This window comes from Mastomys coucha, unplaced genomic scaffold (genome assembly GCF_008632895.1).
Source record: "Mastomys coucha isolate ucsf_1 unplaced genomic scaffold, UCSF_Mcou_1 pScaffold19, whole genome shotgun sequence".
Taxonomy (NCBI): Eukaryota; Metazoa; Chordata; class Mammalia; order Rodentia; family Muridae; genus Mastomys; species Mastomys coucha.
This window is the reverse complement of record NW_022196901.1, coordinates 12508275-12520950: the sequence shown is the minus strand read 5'-3', so window position 1 is coordinate 12520950 and position 12676 is coordinate 12508275. Positions and strand designations below refer to the sequence as shown.

Here is a 12676-nt window from a genome sequence, read left to right as displayed (position 1 = left end):
AAAAAATCCTTAACAGTTTATGTTACAGCTTTTAGAAAACTATGATTGAACAGACTTAGAATAAAGGCTCTCCTCAAATTAGGAGGGGAGTGAGTGAAAAACAAGTGAATAAAGAGTTTTATTTCAATATTTTTTCTTTTGTGATTTTAAATATTTACAAAAAGTTTTGTGCTGGCATTTACTGGCTTTTAATAATAATATAATACTTATTTTCTGTCTCATTTGTTATTCACTCACTCTCAGGCTTTGTTTGTTTGCTTCCTTAGACCTAATCATGAGGGTTGCTTTTTCAAGCTTTTGCGGTAAGGTGATGTGGTTTTATCTACAGTAAGTCAGATAAAAATATACTAAGATCTTTACAATCATTGTGTTACCTTAAAAAGCTGCCACAAACACTTTCCTATAGATATATTTTAGTATGAAAGGTTTTAGTTTTAAAAATTAATTAAGGTGCTTCTAGTTATTTACATGTTCTTTAATTTTGGTCTAATCATTTCAAATTCAAGTTGTTATGTTTCTATAACAATACAATATATATTTCCCCTTTTTCTATATTCAAATATATGAAGTATCAAAATAAAAGGCCTTTAAATGCTTTCAGTGTGTTTGGTATTTACTCTTAATTATAAATTTTGAGACAAGATATTTTTGTAGGAATTTAGCATATTTAGCAACTGGATATTAATTCCTTTTAAATTCCATAGTGAAATATACAAGTTATTTCTACCAGTGCCTGAATTGAGTAACCAGCTTCTCCATTATTCTGAAGACACAAAAACAAATGTTCCTTTTTGGGAACTTCTGTAAGCAGTTTCTAAATCTCTCTAGGGATGGTGAAATGTCCTCCCTCTCCATTCCTCCTCTGCACTGTCAGATGACAACTCGTTGACTCCTGACTCACCTGAGAAAGGGACCAAGCTCCCCTGTTCTGTGCCATGTTCTCTCTCTCCTAACCTTTCCCCCTTGATGAGTGCTTCTATTCTTAGGTTTTACTATAGTCTGCCTTCTGTTAGCACAGTCTTTGTGTACTTCATGACAATTTTCTTTAGGTTTAAATTTATTTCTATTAAACAGTTGATCTACTTTCAGATACACTGGGCCAGGAAATAGAAATAAGCAAGAAAGACTAGTTCCTTACAAGTAAATGACCAAAGACAAGTTTTTTGTAGTCTGTCCATGATAATAATGAGAATTGTCCTAAAACATTCAGTTAGTACAGGATATGCCAACTGAAGCAGATTAATTTCAAATATTAAAAAGAACTTTTCAATTAAAAATATCAAAGCCCATTGAAATGGGAAATTTTAAGCTAATTAGTGTCCTTCTAGCAACAGAGTATAATTGACAATGCATAGAAAACCCAAAGCAGTATAAATAATCCCAGAAGTGTGAATTAGGGGAATCTGTGTCATCAAAACCCAATGATAAATGACAGGAAAAGAGAGCAATTCTTTATCAAAGCTTGGGACAAAAACTTAGGTACAAGATGACAAAAGAGAGAACAAAAGGAAAGCATGGCACCCCAGAAGCAAGGCAGCATGCTCTGTAGGCTTTCAGGTCACTAAGGGTCTTCCAAGTATTTCTTGATCCTTGGACCTGTGGAGCCTCTGGAGTCAAGTGATGAGGATCAGATGGTAATTTCCTAGAGCTTGTTTACCTCCTGTAATATGAAGACAATGAGATGAGAAGAAATGCATCACAGTAGAGTAGATGAGAAGAGTTATAGATTAAAGAAACAAGCATTCATGTCTGTATAAATGTAGCTTTTGACAATCAAGGAACCTTGTATTCTTCAGTAGTTCATGTTCTTTATTTTACCAATGGTTGTGTGTTTGTTATTTTTTTTTCTTGAGAGAGAGACAGAGAGACAGAGAGGATTCAGAGAGGATGTCTCTAATTTTACTACATAATTACCTTGAGCTTCTGACTCTGATCACATTGCTTCCACCTCCACTGATTGGGCTAGAACTACAGACATGCATCATCATGCCAATTTTATGTCATACTAGATGTCAAGCCCAAATCTTGATGTTTGCTAATCATCATCTCTTGGCCTCAATCTCCAGCATACCTTCTGGTACAAAATCTCCTAATCATAAAATGTATCTCTTGAAAGTGAGCTGCCAGAAACTTTCTAAGCAAAGCAAGTTTTGACAGAAGCCATCAGTACATCCGCTTGGTTGTGTTAGCAGATTCAATAAAGGGCAGTTCATCCAAGGCATGTGCTTAACATGCTGATTGTAGCTTGCTGGTCTTTTCATTCCACACAGTCATGACTGCTACACAACCAAAAACTAGTCCACACATGGAAGCCCAGTTGGATTTTATGAGGATTCTCCTTTTTTTTTTTAAGCCATGTAGAATTTAGTAATATTTCTTTTCTTTTCAATTAATAAAGATTTAAAATCATTCATTTCTTCAGTAAAAATCTCATGGTCTATATCATGATATCAAACTTATGAAGTGATAAAGGTAACTAAGTTAGGAAGTATTAAATACTAGCTAACCAGCTCTAGACGAAATGCTCTAACCTAGCATAATGCATCCTTCATGAGATCACACTGGTGTCTCCAATGCCTCATGGAGAACTGGAGTGATACTCGTTACAGAACAATTTGCAGCGGGTATCTATTCTCTTCCTCTGTGTGGAAGTGTTCTAAGCACAAAGGGCTCACATAGTAAATAAACTCATGAGGAAGGATATTATCAATACCGATCCTTGGAGATTTATATCCTTAAATGATCAGGAAGAAAAAATCATGAATATTTGGTCTCATTTAGCACATTAGCATATTATGTTAACATTCTAGATAATACTAAATAAAAATGATACATAAATATACTATTTAGCATATTAGATATTCTATAATGACCTTATGTTTTGGAGTATTTTTATGTTTCATATATATGTATATATGTATAATATCTTACTTGATATAACACACACACATGCATGAGAATTAGACTTACCAAACACTATTATCCTCAGTGGCATATGTATCAAAAGAAGATCAATATAATTTTAAGTCTGAGCTTGGTAGTTTTGCTGGTTTTTCTGCAGTGTCCACATAAACAATATTATCCTTGAAGGTAATCATGGTAGTTTGAATAGGTTTGGCCCCCATAGACTTATGTTTGAATGTTTGGACTGGCATTATTAGGAGATGTGACCTTATTGGAGTAGGTGTGGCCTTGTTGGAGAAAGTGTATCACTGTGGAGGTAGACTTAGAGAGCATATATATATATATATATATATATATATATATATATATATATATAATGTTCAAGCTCCATCTATGTGGAAGAGAGTTTTCTTCTCTTTCCTCTTGATCAAACTGTAGAATTCTCTGTTCCTCCATCACGCTTTCTGCCTGCATGCTGCCAAGCCTCCCACTATGAAGGTAATGGACTCAACCTTTGAAATTGTAAGCCAGCCCTGATTAAATGTTTTCCTTTCTAAGAGTTGCCATGGTCATGGTGTCTCCTCACAGCCGTGATGTTCTTCATCTCAAATACAAGTGCACATGTCTTTCTGAGATAAGTATTATGATTATACCCTCCTAACAATAAACATAACTATGTTGGTGGTAGTGTTCTTATATTAGTCAGAGGAAGAGAAGATGGCAGAACTTTGTTCATCCTAGATTAATGCTTGGCTAGTGGTCAATGCTATCTTATGCCTAGAATTCATAAAAATCAAATCCAGCAGTGACACACAGCAGGAGGAAGACCTTCAGGCCACCCACAGACCTGCCCTCTAGCACAAGGTACAGGTGGGCCATAGACAACCACTTGCCACCAAGGAATGCAGTATGCATGGAAGATGTCACCCAGGGGCCAGCCTGCAGCATGAGCCACCATAATGTATGTGATTGTCAGATGCAAGAGAAAGAAAAAGGAGCAGATAGAGAATTATTAAGGGAGGTAGAACTGGATACTCAAGGGTGGAGATGAATAGCCTGTTGTGAATGGCCAGCTCTGCCACCTGGGACCATGGTGAGGTCATAGGCTGAGCTGCTACTGAAGTCCATGTCTGAGTCTGTGGCTATTCGAGCAGTGGCAGGGGTCACTGTCAATGTTCTTGGTTTATATTACCAGTAGAGAACATGGGGATTTCCCAGGTTACAGGACCATGTGGATGGGTAAGAGCTGTGCATTACTGATTCCACCCTTCTTAGATGAAGTGCTCTATAGAGCTGGCTCCATCTCTCCCTGTAGGCGGCACTTTGGAGAGCAGCGGGAGACCTGCATCTTGCCTAGTCAGCACAGTGGAGTTGGACCTAGTAACAGGGGTGTGGCTGAGCCAGCCTGAGTTCATGAGCAGGGGAGAGATGACCCCACAGAGCAAGAAAGGGCTGGCCCTTCCATTTGTCTGTCATGAAGTGTTGTGGGTGCTGGGGTGATGTCCTTTTGCCCCCTCAACCCTCACCACCTGTGGCAATTAGAACTGGCCCCAAGTCTAAGAGGTCATGAGACCAGATAAATTGTTCCTGTTTCTCCATAGCTATAGCGCTCAGGAGAGTGAACCCTGCACCTCGCCTAGGCAGCACTATAGTGCTGGCCCTGGAGGTAGGGAGAGAGAGAGCACCCAGAAAGCTCCTGGCCACTATCCACTCTTCCTCTGTGAGGTGGCATTGGTACAGGGGTTATGTTTACTCCTTCCCTTCCCACCTCACCACCTGTAGATGTAGAGTGAACTGGCCCTGAGGTGATGAAAGACCTAGTGTTGCCCCATCATTACCTGTCCCACTAGGAAGAGAGGGCCTAACCCTAGCCTGAGCAACACAGTAGAGTCATGATAGTGAATGTATGGGTGAGCCAGATTCGAAGGTGTGGGAGGAGGAGAGCTGGCTCAGCTCCTCACAGTCAGCAGTAGTTGGGAAAGTTTCCCCAATCCCACTAGACAGGATAGTACAATACAGCTGACTCTGGAGTCATGAGTGTAGGTAAATTGCCCTGAGGACATGAGAGCCGGAGAGTTGATCCTGCAGATGGCAATTGGGTGGCTATGGTGCTGTCTGTGCAGCACCTGCAAGGAAGAGTATACGAGTCTGTCACTGTTGGGACTCTACTGTGGCAAAGCCCATGGAAATCCCTTCCCACTGTGCTTTTTATCTATATCACACATGCTACAAGCTCTCCTGGCTTTTACTAAGCTGTCTATGCTCATAGGAATATTTAGTTTCACGTTTTTGGTCATGGGCAAAACTGAGATCATTCAGGCTGAAAACCCAGTGGATGAAACTATGTTTTTCTTAAAATTCATTCTAGAGGTAAAACCCGCTTTTCATCTTTCCTTCTATCAATCCTCCAAATGTGACCATTAATTCTGGGTATTTTGGGGTATATAATCATGTCCCTAAAGAAAAAACTACCATCAAACTGAGTAAGCCTCAGTCAATTATAAAGAAGAGTGGGTCAGGCTTGTATAACTGCTCTGAAGAAGATATGTCTGACCAACAGAGACTTAAAATGAGGAACCTGTGTCTGACCAACAGAGACTGAAACATGGTTCTTGGAAAGATGGTATCAGGAGTTGATAGGTGTATATCAGGAAAGGTAAGCATGTCTCTGCAATTACAAAAGTATATGACAGAGGAGTTCTAGTTCATGATGAGACTTATACCAAATGTGTAATCTGTGTAAATGCGTTTGCTACCAGCTCGACAAGTACTCATGTCTATAGGACATGCCTAGCTGGACATTTATTTTTGGCTTGCTGAAATTGGATTTTGTAATACAAAATAAATTTGGGGATGGGATGATTGACCTAGTCGGAAGGAGAACGGATATCTATTTGGACCTTTTTGTAATGACAGTGCTTTCATAATGCTGATATTAGGATTTCTTTTAATAAAATTACCAAAGATGTGTCACTGTTCAGGTGATCAAGATTGTCATTGTATAAATAAAAATGACTTGGGATATTCAGGACCACTTGCTTAAATCAACAGGTGGTCAATATCTTCATTTGAGACAACCTTTCTTGCCTGTTCCTTGCAGCTGGTGCTTGTCTCCAGCAAGTGGTGGGTGCACTAAACAGGGACCTGAAGATGGTAGGTGAATATTGGGACTGAAGGAGATAGGATACTGCCTAAGTGTGCTCCACACCTGACACGAGGACCCCTGGTTTGAGGAAGAGGAAGAGAATCAAAAACTTGAGAAGTATTGTATCCTGTCCTTCAAAATGGGAAAGCATGAGTCAAAGGAAATTATTCTCAATGTAGATATTATAGAAGAAATAGTCAAACCTAAAATTCCTAAAGTTTCTACTAATTGGGCTTTAGGGTCTTACAATTTGTTCAGAAAATTTGCCCCTGTTTTGCCTCCTAGAGAACTCTTGATTTAGATATTTGGGAGAGAATAGGAGTTGATCTTAGGGCTTAGTTCTAAGAACAAGAGGGTGAAGAAGTCTCTATTCCTACTTTTGCATTATGAGGGTTTGTTCACACCTCTATGACTCATGCTAAGGAGGATGCCTCTTTGCTTCCTGAATTTTACACAGTTACCAAAAGAAGTCCTTAACAATTCTTTGAAGGGGTCCCTTCCTCCTTCCACCCTCTCACTAAACTCTATTCTCTCAAAGAAAAGCCTGAGGAGGAGGATGAAGAGGAGGAGGAGGAGGAGGAGGAAAAGGAAGAGGAAGAGAAATGGGATGAAACTCTGAATACCAGAGATGCCTTTAATTTAGAGATAGAGTTAGCTCTATATCATAATCCATATTGGCCTTCTCTAGGGAGAGATAACAGGAGCATAGAGAGACAAAGGTTAAATTAAAACTTCCCTGAGAACAGTAGTATTTTCAGATGTTTTACAATAGGCTACCGTAGATTATGGATCCTTACACAGGAAAGATGGCAGGTAGCCTCTCAATTGACAGAGGAACAACTTAAGACAGGTCATATTGATCCCTTAAATAGTCCCTGGAGCAGTCTTACTGTTGAAAGTAATATATTTTAATCTCTCCCCCTGGCTATTGCTTTTTACATAGTAGCACTTGATAAATTTGGGCTTATACTACTGAACAAGTAACTATTTTGCTCTCTGAATTTGATAATTGGCAGATTGCTATTGTGGCTTTCACAGATATTTATAAACATCATTTGCTTTTATCCCCTCTTTTGCAGTTTGCCCTTGGACATTTTTCCCCTCTCATTTGCCATGTCTCTCCTTTACCTCCCCATGCAGCCTTGGTACTTACAGACGACTTTTAATGGCACAGCAGAATCTATCATTAATGCTAAGCCACAGAGGAGACTTGGGCTCAGAGGATGGCGCTTAGAGCAATTCTTGCAGTATTTTATTGCCTCTCAGACAAGACTTCTAACGTATATGCATCCTCCTGGTACACTCTTTCCTCACCTTGAAAATTCTTTGCTTCTTGCTACATAGACTTCTGTATTTTTACTTTTGCTGCAGCTTCAAGCTGCAGTTAATTCCCAGTCTTTCCCATTTTTCATTGAGCACACGCATGCTCATTCTCACCTTCCTGGTCCTCTACATGAGGGAAACGCCTTGGCAGATTTACTTACTTGCCCCACTGTTTGCTCAGTGCAAGAACATCATAGACACCATGCTCTGCACCATCATAGTGCTTCTGCTCTTCAACTTGAGTTTCACATTCCACATGAAGCAGCACGGGCTATTATTAGAGACTGTTCCACTTGCCCAATGTCTTTGCATCCTCTACCTATGGGGGTTAATCCCCAGGGTCTTCACTCTAATGACCTTTGGCAAATGGACCTGAGTAACTTTCCTTCATTTGAAAAGGTCTGGATATTTTACCCAGGATGCTGACCTGTTTGAGTTCTTGATGATGAGACTGCTGCCCCGGATGAACTGGAGAAACAAACACCCACTACTGGGGAGCCAGCCCACCCAGTTCACCTATACTTCTCCCACTGGCTCTAGGGGAGGAGATAACGGTGGGAAAGCTTGAGGCATCTGACTGCTCTGATCCATTTCCATCTCTCATGTTTCATTTCATCACTGTATCCACAATGACCAGAACACTTGGGGTTATATCAAAGCCCTCACTTCATGAGCCAAGAATTTGCCTCACATTTTTTGTTTATAAGCTGCAGTTGCTTTGCTCAATGTTCAGGTATTCCTTTAGTTTTTTTCCCCCTTTTTATGCCAAGGAAGGTCAATTCTGAGCCACGATTGTTCCATCCTGTCACTTGGGATATGAGGACATTATAGTTGTGGTAAAGGACCCTAAACAGATGGGGTTGGGGTGCAATTGTGATGCATTTGTTACTCCAAGATGAATGATATTCTAAATTACACTGGAAATGCTAATGGAATACCCATCTGTTTTGCCACTGTAGGTCTTTCTCCTCAGCATGGTTGTATTTCTTTTAATTATAGAACCTTATTGACTAACTTTCCTAAAGGAGGACCAGATGGTAACAGATACCTCTGGACTTGGAGTTTTGTTTGTCCTGATGAGATTTCTCCCGGGGCCCTTACAACCACTAAGGATACAACCTAGTTACTTGTCCAGCTGTTTGCCAGCTGAACAATTTAATCATGATTGGGATATGGTTGATCCAAAAAAATGGCTACCCACAATGGTTATCCTGAGTATTTCGCAGTAAAAGAGTTACTTGCGTGGTTAAAGAATCCCCAGACAACATATATAATTGCTCTGTTTCTAGTCATGGTTATGATTATAGGAAATATTTAAATGCTAATGTCTGCTTTCCTGGAATGATGATATACTTAAAAAGCTCTCTCCAATTAGTTATTGGTTTTCTGTTAAATGAGTGCCTTCTATTTTTCTAGCTAAACCATCTGACCATCCTGTCCTTCAGAGAGACATTTATATAAACTTTTTGCTGTAACTAATTAGATTGTGATTAAATGCCCCTTGCCAAAAGTTCTTTTTTTCCCCCTCTAGACTTTAAGCCTATGTTACTTTTTCTTTTGCTATTTTGACTGAAAGTTTGCTCAGTGTTCTAATATTAGAGAAAAAGTTCTCTTATGATGCCTCATGTGTAAATTGTGTCCTAACCAATTGTACTAACCAGACGATTACTCCTGGCAATTTGTTGTTGTTGCTGTTGTTGTTATTGTTGTTGTTGTTGACTGCTAGGCAACCTCAGGTTCTTTTGCCTGTAAACTTGTCTCCATGGCTTGATGATTCTGGAGTTTATGTAATACTGACTGTGGCTCTCAGTTCAAGTGTTTTATTGCTGCTCTTATGTTGGGAATTGCAAGGTGGATCTCTATGATAGCTTTTGTTGCTACTTCTACCACAGCCTTGATTCAGCAAGTCCATATTACAGAACATGTTATCACACTTTCTAGAAATGTTTTTATAACTTTTTTTTACACAGGAAAGAATTGATGAAGGTATAGAGAATTAATGTTTTACAGGAAGCTATATTGTATATGGGAACTCAAATTCAAAGTTAAGGTTAGGCTTACAACTGCCTATCAGATTGACTATAAATGAATTTGTGTTACTCCCTTAGATTATACTTGGGACCAAGTTCAGACTCATATTATAGATAATATGAAATAACTCTAAGATTGATTTAAATATTCACATGCTTTGTGAGCAGATTGCAGCAGTCTTGTGTGCTCTTTTACAGCTGCATTTGACTGAAAAGGTGGCTGCCTTCTTTCTCAGTTCTATCAAGTCTTATGTTTCTAAAATGATTTCTGGTCTTTTCTCAGTTATCTAGGAACCACTGTTGGTCTGTTTCTTATTTTTGTTAATCTTTTTCCAGTCATCCTCCAACAAGTAAGTTCAGGTCTCCATGTTGTATGTCATGGTGTCCGATATTTTCAATGAAAAAATGAAAAGGGGGTAGATGGGGTAGATGGTGGTGGTGTCTTAGGGTTTAACTGTTGTGAACAGGCACCATGACCAAGGCAACTCCTCTTATAAGGATAACATTTAATTGGGGCTGGCTGACAGGTTCAGAGGTTCAGTGCAGTATCATCAAGGCAGGAGCATGGCAACAGCCAGACAGGGATGGTTCAGGAGGAATTGAGAATTCTACATCTTCATCTGAAGGCCATTAGGAGAAGATTGGCTCCTATGTGGTTAGGAAGAGAATCTCATGCCCACTCCCACAGTAATGCAATTCCTTCAACAAGGCACAACTACTACAAGGCCTTATTTCCTAATAGTGCCAAGCATATTCAGACCACTACAGGTGGGCATGTAGCATCTTCAGGGTGAAGTATATGAGTGCTTTACTTTTGGCACTCTATTGTGGTAAGGCCCATGGAGACCCCTTCTCACTTGGCAAGGAGCAGTGGCAAATTTGGTGGCCTCTATGATTATTACCTAGGTCACATGTGCTATAAGTTGTCCTTGCTCTTGCTATGTGTTCTATATTCATAGCAATATTTAGTTCACTTTCTTGGTCATGGGCAAGGTTAGGGTCATGCAGGCTGAAAGCCCAGTGGGTGATTCTGTTTTTCTCAAAATTCTTTCAAGAAGTAAAACCTTCCCTTTCTCTTTCTATGTCTATCAATCCTCCAGATGTGACAATTAAGCCTGAGTGTGATGGGGCTTGTACTCATGTTCATAGAAAAAGAGCTACAGTCATGCTGAGTAAGACGGTGGCAGTTCTGGAGTACAGTAGTTTCTGCTTGCATTGCTGTTTTGAGGAAGTTTGTGTGTGATTAAGGGAGACTTAAAATGGGGAAGTTCTGTCTGATCAACTGAGATGTAGAAAATAGGGAAGCTATGTCTGATCAATAGAGACTTAAAAGTGGCTCTTGGAAAGATGCTATTAGAAATTAGTGGGTGTATATCAGGAAAGGTTGCTTAGTAGAATGAGCATGTCTCTGGGTGCATTTTAAAAAAGGATTATGACAGAGGGGTGCTATTTGATGACTGAAATCATACCCACAAATATTTAATCTGTCTCTTACCTTTCTTAACTGTATAACTACATTTGCTACCAGCTGACTATGGGCTCATGTCTACAGGGATGTCTAGGTAGACATTTATTTTTGACTTGCTGAAATTGTGCTTTGTAGTGCAAAATAAAGTCAGGGGTGGGGTGAGTGTCCTGGCAGTAGTGAGAAAGGAGGAAGGAAAATTATTGGGGGTGTTTTATAATGATGGAGATTTTATAATGCTGATGCTAGGATTATTTTTAAGTAAAATAATCAGTGAAGTCACTGGTCAGGTGAGCAGGATTGCCATTGTATAAATAAAGATGGCTTGAGATGTTCGGGGCCACTTGCTTGAAAGTCAGTAGGTGGTCAATGTCTTCATTTGAATCACACCCCCCCTGCCTGTCTCAGGACCTGAACCTTGTACCTAGGCCTGATCTCCAATATTGCCTAGTCAGAGCAGTGCTTGAGAGCTCTCCCTGGTGGTAAGAATAAGGGAGAGCCAGTGAATTGACCTGCTCAGCTATTATCTAAGCCCAGATCCTGAGCTCTGAATGGGTCTACCCCTAAATCTATATTATCTGTGAATGGATGCAATGCACAAAAGGAGCAGTTGTGCTGTTCCAAAGCTGCAGGATCTCTATGACACAGGGTAACTTCAGGATAACCAGGAGGAGGCCTGGTGAGGATCCAATATTGATGGTGTCACAGAAGGCGGAGATCTCGTACTAGACCAATGCAATGGACATTTGCAAGTGAAGATGAGTGAACAGAGATATTCACTGTGGGACACCCTGACATGCTACAGCTTCCATGATGAGATGTTTTCTCTGCTTTTGGTGTGTGTGTGTGTGTGTTTTATTTGAGGGGGGAGGCTATAAAAGCAAAGGTGTAGATGTAAGGGGATGGGAAAATGAGGAGGATGGGAGTACATGATGTGAAACTCAGAAAGAATCAATAAAAGTTTTTTTTTAATGTTATGATTATATGATTATAATGTCCTATGTATTGCTAAGACACAGGATGCTGTCAAGGGAATTGCTGTGAGGATGTTAAGTGGAGCTAAGTGGAATGTTTCCCTAGAGAGTGATCTACTCCTCTGTTCTTTTAAATATCATGGAGTAATTCTTTCTTTTCTTTCTTCCTTCCTCTCTTTCTCTTTCTCTTTCTTTCTTTCTTTCTTTCTTTCTTTCTTTCTTTCTTTCTTTCTTTCTTTCTCTCTTTCCTTCCTTCTTTGTTTCTCTTTCTTTTTTAAGGAGCAGTTTATTTTTAAACTGGATAGGTTAGCAAAAGCTGGATGCCAGGTTTACTTTGGTTCAGAAGTTTCACTGCTGCACTAGAGTGTCAATCAAAATTTCACAGCCATTCTTGGACTCTTGGAGGTGGGGCTAAGGGTTGAGCAGCAGGGATTTGACTTGGGGCAAGCAGGACTGGAGATTTCAGTGACTCTGTAACCTTGCAACTGCATATTGATGGCTCCTTTAAACTCGTGGCCTTGCACTCTCTCATCGGACTTCTAGCTGATTACTTCTGTATAGTAAGTGAAACTTACCTAGGCTAAAATTTGGTGATCTAGACTTGTGCCTGCAAATCTAATATCGGTTCCTTTGAGAGGATTATTTGGTTTGTTCTTGTACAGTTTAGAGAATAATTGGGATTTTCTCACAGAAAGGGGAATAAGTGGGAAGTAGTATATGTATTCAGATATCCTGCTTAAACTTGTAATTGAGTAGGAAATAGATACTTTGTCAGCTCTACTAATTTTACTGTAATTTTGATAGTGATGTTTATGTTACTAAGTGATAAAAAAGG

General features: G+C 39.7%; 1 protein-coding gene across 8 annotated transcripts in view; it reads left to right on the top strand.

Moving 5' to 3' along the window:
• Cd36 (CD36 molecule) overlaps positions 1–12676 on the top strand; it is a 90026-nt gene that overhangs the window by 26183 nt on the left and 51167 nt on the right. For 2 of the 8 annotated variants that reach the window (XM_031380046.1, XM_031380039.1), the window contains exon 1: positions 12276–12401. The exons of 4 other annotated variants lie outside the window; for them this stretch is intronic. The gene's annotated coding sequence lies outside the window, so the exon portion shown is untranslated. Of the gene's footprint in view, positions 1–12275; positions 12402–12676 lie in introns of those variants that run through there. 2 more of the 8 variants (XM_031380048.1, XM_031380040.1) reach the window with 1 other exon arrangement.